Source organism: Gambusia affinis, linkage group LG01 (assembly GCF_019740435.1).
Source record: "Gambusia affinis linkage group LG01, SWU_Gaff_1.0, whole genome shotgun sequence".
Lineage (NCBI taxonomy): Eukaryota > Metazoa > Chordata > Actinopteri > Cyprinodontiformes > Poeciliidae > Gambusia > Gambusia affinis.
The window spans coordinates 41,994,855-42,001,002 of record NC_057868.1 but is presented as its reverse complement, the minus strand read 5'-3'; positions in this window follow the sequence as shown (position 1 = coordinate 42,001,002).

Here is a 6,148-nt window from a genome sequence, read left to right as displayed (position 1 = left end):
TTTGTAGATACGTCTGATCTCTTTTAAAGTGAAGACAGCACGTCAATATGTATTATGGTTTGTCCACAACTTCTTTCTGTTTAGCGACTCCAAAGTTTTTGATTTTTGGAAAATCAGAGGTGAAGGTCGCCCGCTAGAGTGAGAGTCAGAGCGACATTTTGACCCCAAATCATTTTTTAACTCGCCTCACGCCACAAATATTGCATGATTGGTATCAAACTTGGTCATGACATTGATACGCTGCCTGCTCGTCAAATGTTTTCAAAAATTATCTAGCGCTTACAGTTTTCTCTCCAGGTGCTTCAGAGCAAAGTCATGCGCCAGGGTAGCAGACAGATCTCACTGATTCACTTCCATGTATTTCTGAAAAATTTCAGACCTTGGCACACACTTTTTTTATCTCATCGCTGTTAATACTGTGAGTGAGGTAGAGATATGAATGGCGGGACTATGTGAGACGACAAAATAGCCCTCTCTCATATGCTTCAAACGGTTTTCGAATATGTATTACGGTTCTTAACGGAAACAGTTGTTTGCAATGCTTTTTTTAGTCAAACTGGCTGGCTCAAACAGAGAATTGTCTCCCCCTGGATGTCTCACTCACAGCTGGCAGAGAGGATTATTTACCATGGCAACGGAACCCAGAGCAGGGAGAGCTGCTAAGGACTACAAATACGCATCACTGTAGTTCTAACTAGTAGTTCAGTTAAAACAGAGGAGGACTGAGCTGGCCTTTAGAACAACTTGCTGCTATGGGCTGTATATAACTCATTTAACCCAGTCACTGTTACACATGGGATGAGTCTAGCCCTTTGAAATGAAGCTTACTGAAAATTTCAAAATAAAAGCCCTTGAAAATTTTTACATCAGGTCATTGCTTTTTTGAGCGTTATATGACTGATTTAATCCAATGACTGTTACACATGGGATGACTTTGACCCTTTCAAATGAAGCTTAACAAAAATTTCAAAATAAAAGCCTTGGGAATTTTTACATCATGTAATTGCTCTTTTTGGCTTTATGTGACTGGTTTATCCAAAGCACTCTTACACATTGGATTAGTGTGGGCATTTAATATGAAGCTTACTGCAAATTTCAAAATAAAAGCCTCAATATGCCCCTCTGGACAGTGATATCATTCTGCATTATCTGTTTATCCCAGGTTAGGGAACTGCCTTGCGTAGCAAGGCAATTCATTAGCATTAGCCTTTAGCTTAAATAAGCTATTTTCTATTTTTCAGACTTATTAGCCATGTTTAGTATACTTAATGGAGTAAGTAAATGACAGTAAACATTCTAATGATACCCCACATGCTACTGAAAGTATTTATGCTTACATTAGCATATTTGCTCATTTTAGCTAATACACTTACTTTATCATACTGAATGTTGCATGTCCAGCTTACTTAACATTCTTGTGATTCTCCACATGCTATTGATTACATTGCAGCTTTTTAGCATTGATGCTAATTTTAGCATCAGAACGCTGGGTCCAAACCGACGGGCTACACTTGGCAGGCCCCAGTTAAATTTCTTCAGAATTTTTCTAGTTGGGGTTTGCCCATAGCAATGCATAAGGAGAGCAGTGGCTGACTTCTAAGTCAGTCACTCACTCCATGCATTGCATGGCAGGCACCTATTGTTCTACACCCAATAGAATGTTTCTTTATTATTATTATTTATTATTCTTCCGTTATGCTAATGCGGCTCATCGCCATGAGCCCACCCACAAAAGTGGTATCAAACCGTGCGGCTCGTTCCCGGGTGGGGAGCTATTACTTTTGGTGGGATTTGGAGTTACCATGGCGACGTAAAAAGCAAAACACGACCCCAAAATCACTAACGAGCTCACCAGGTGCATCTCTCGTCGTCAAGGGGATGAGGCAACCAGTAAATCCTGAAAATACCCTATTTTTGAGGATTTTCTGTGTCCATAACTTTATGTAGAAACGCCATTCAAACTTCATTTTGTAGATACGTCCGTGATCTCTTTTAAAGTGAAGACAGCACGTCAATATGTATTATGGTTTGTCCACAACTTCTTTCTAAGCGACTCCAAAGTTTTTGATTTTTGGAAAAATCAGAGGTGAAGGCCGCTCCGCTTAGAGTGAGAGTCAGAGTGACATTTTGACCCCAAATCATTTTTTAACTCGCCTCACGCCACAAATATTGCATGATTGGTATCAAACTTGGTCATGACATTGATACGCGTGCCTCGTTCGTCAAATGTTTTCAAAAATTATCTAGCGCCACAGTTTTCTCTCCAGGTGCTTCAGAGCAAAGTCATGCGCCAGGGTAGCAGACAGATCTCACTGATTCACTTCCATGTATTTCTGATAAATTTCAGACCTTGGCACACACTTTTTTATCTCATCGCTGTTAATACTGTGAGTGAGGTAGAGATATGAATGATGGACTATGTGAGACGACAAATAGCCCTCTCTCATATGCTTCAAACGGTTTTCGAATATGTATTACGGTTCTTTAACGGAAACAGTTGTTTGCAATGCTTTTTTAGTCAAACTGGCTGGCTCAAACAGAGAATTGTCTCCCTGGATGTCTCACTCACAGCTGGCAGAGAGGATTATTTACCATGGCAACGGAACCCAGAGCAGGGAGAGCTGCTGAGGACTACAACACGCATCACTGTAGTTCAACTACTAGTTCAGTTAAAACAGAGGAGGACTGAGCTGGCCTTTAGAAAACTACTTGCTGCTATGGGCTGTATATAACTAATTTAACCCTGTCACTGTTACACATGGGATGAGTCTAGCCCTTTGAAATGAAGCTTACTGAAAATTTCAAAATAAAAGCCCTTGAAAATTTTTACATCAGGTCATTGCTTTTTGAGCGTTATATGACTGATTTAATCCAATGACTGTTACACATGGGATGACTTTGACCCTTTCAAATGAAGCTTAACAAAATTTCAAAATAAAAGCCTTGGGAATTTTTACATCATGTAATTGCTCTTTTTGGCTTTATGTGACTGGTTTATCCAAAGCACTCTTACACATTGGATTAGTGTGGGCATTTAATATGAAGCTTACTGCAAATTTCAAAATAAAAGCCTCAAAATGCCCCTTTCTGATAGTGCACACCGAGGCGGTGCAATGATATCATTCTGCATTATCTGTTTATCCGAGGTTAGGGAACTGCCTTGCGCAGCAAGGCAGTTCATTAGCATTAGCCTTTTAGCTTAAATAAGCTATTTTCTATTTTTCCGAATTATTAGCCATGTTTAGTATACTTAATGGAGTAAGTAAATTACAGAGAACATTCTAATAATATCCCACATGCTACTGAGAGCATTCAAGCTAACATTAGCATATTTGCTAATTTTAGCTAATACTTACTTTTATCATACTGAATGTTGCATGTCCAGCTTACTTAACATTCTTGTGATTCTCCACATGTGATTCTATTGATTACATTGCAGCTTTTAGCATTGATGCAAATTCTTAGCATCAGAACGCTGGGTCCAAACCGACGGGCACACTTTGGCAGGCCCCAGTTAAATTTCTTCAGGAATTTTCTATACGTATTATTTATTATTCTTCCGTTATCGTAATGTGCGCATCATGAGCCCACCCACAAAAGTGGTATCAAACGCGCGGCTGCTCCCGGAGGGGAGCTATTACTTTGGTGGGCTTTGGAGTTACCATGGCGACGTAAAAAGCAAAAACGACCCCTAAAATCACTAACGAGCTCACCAGGTGCATCTCGTCGTCAAGGATGAGGCAACCAGTAAATCCTGAAAATACCCTATTTTTGAGGATTTTCTGTGTCGTCATAACTTTATGTAGAAACGCCATTCAAACTTCATTTTGTAGATACGTCCGTGATCTCTTTTAAAGTGAAGACAGCACGTCAATATGTATTATGGTTTGTCCACAACTTCTTTCTAAGCGACCCAAAGTTTTTGATTTTTGGAAAAATCAGAGGTGAAGGTCCGCTCCGCTAGAGTGAGAGTCAGAGCGACATTTTGACCCCAAATCATTTTTTAACTCGCCTCACGCTCACAAATATTGCATGATTGGTATCAAACTTGGTCATGACATTGATACGCTGCCTGCTCCGTCAAATGTTTTCAAAAATTATCTAGCGCTTACAGTTTTCTCTCCAGGTGCTTCAGAGCAAAGTCATGCGCCAGGGTAGCAGACAGATCTCACTGATTCACTTCCATGTATTTCTGATAAATTTCAGACCTTGGCACACACTTTTTTTATCTCATCGCTGTTAATACTGTGAGTGAGGTAGAGATATGAATGGCGGGACTATGTGAGACGACAAATAGCCCTCTCATATGCTTCAAACGGTTTTCGAATATGTATTACGGTTCCCGAACGGGAAACAGTTTTTTGCAATGCTTTTTTAGTCAAACTGGCTGGCTCAAACAGAGAATTGTCTCCCTGGATGTCTCACTCACAGCTGGCAGAGAGGATTATTTACCATGGCAACGGAACCCAGAGCAGGGAGAGCTGAGGACTACAAATACGCATCACTGTAGTTCTAACTAGTAGTTCAGTTAAAACAGAGGAGGACTGAGCTGGCCTTTAGAAAAACTTGCTGCTATGGGCTGTATATAACTAATTTAACCCTGTCACTGTTACACATGGGATGAGTTTGGCCCTTTGAAATGAAGCTTACTGAAAATTTCAAAATAAAAGCCCTTGAAAATTTTTACATCAGGTCATTGCTTTTTTGAGCGTTATATGACTGATTTAATCCAATGACTGTTACACATGGGATGACTTTGACCCTTTCAAATGAAGCTTAACAAAAATTTCAAAATAAAAGCCTTGGGAATTTTTACATCATGTAATTGCTCCTTTGGCTTTATGTGACTGGTTTATCCAAAGCACTCTTACACATTGGATTAGTGTGGGCATTTAATATGAAGCTTACTGCAAATTTCAAAATAAAAGCCTCAAATGCCCCTTCTGACAGTGCACCACCGAGGCGGTGCAGTGATATCATTCTGCATTATCTGTTTATCCTAGGTTAGAACTTCCTTGCACAGCAAGGCAGTTCATTAGCATTAGCCATTTAGCTTAAATAAGCTATTACCTATTTTTCTTACTTATCTGCCATGTTTAGTATTCTGAAGGAATTAAGTAAATTACAGAGAACATTCTAATAATATCCCACATGCTACTGAAAGTATTCATGCTTAACATTAGCATATTTGCTCATTTTAGCTTATACACTTACTTTATCATACTGAATGTTGCATGTCCAGTTTACTTAACATTCTTGTGATTCTCCACATGCTATTGATTACATTGCAGCTTTTTAGCATTGATGCAAATTGTTAGCATCAGAACGCTGGGTCCAAACCGACGGGCACACTTTGGCAGGCCCCAGTTAAATTTCTAGGAATTTTCTAGTTTATAGCAATGTCAGTTTTAAAGTCAGTCACTTCCATGCATTGCATGGCACTATTGTTCTACACCCAATAGAATGGTAGAATTTATTATTCATCAAGCACGCGGCTCAGGCCAAGTAGCCCACCCATAAAAGTGGTATCAAACGCATGCTCTCCCGCATTGAGCTTATTACTTTTTACCATGGCGACGAAAAAGCAAAAACTAATTAAAATCACCAACGAGCTCACCAGGTGCATCTCTGCCATTAAGGATGAGGCAACCAGTAAATCCTGAAAATACCCTATTTTGAGGATTTTCTGTGTCGCCATAACTTTATGTAGAAACGCTATTCAAACTTCATTTTGTAGATACGTCTGATCTCTTTAAAGTGAAGACAGCACGCAATATGTATTATGGTTTGTCCACAACTTTTCTTTTAATTACCCAAAGTTTTTGATTTTTGGAAAATCAGAGTGTGAAGGCTGCCCTTAGAGTGAGAGTCAGAGCTACATTTTGACCCCAAATCATTTTTTGAACTCGCCTCACGCCACAAATATTGCATGATTGGTATCAAACTTGGTCATGACATTGATACGCGTGCCTGCTCCGTCAAATGTTTTCAAAAATTATCTAGCGCCATAGTTTTCTCCAAGGTGCTTCAGAGCAAAGTCATGCGCCAGGGTAGCAGACAGATCTCACTGATTCACTTCCATGTATTTCTGAAAATTTCAGACCTTGGCACACACTTTTTTATCTCATCGCTGTTAATTACTGTGAAT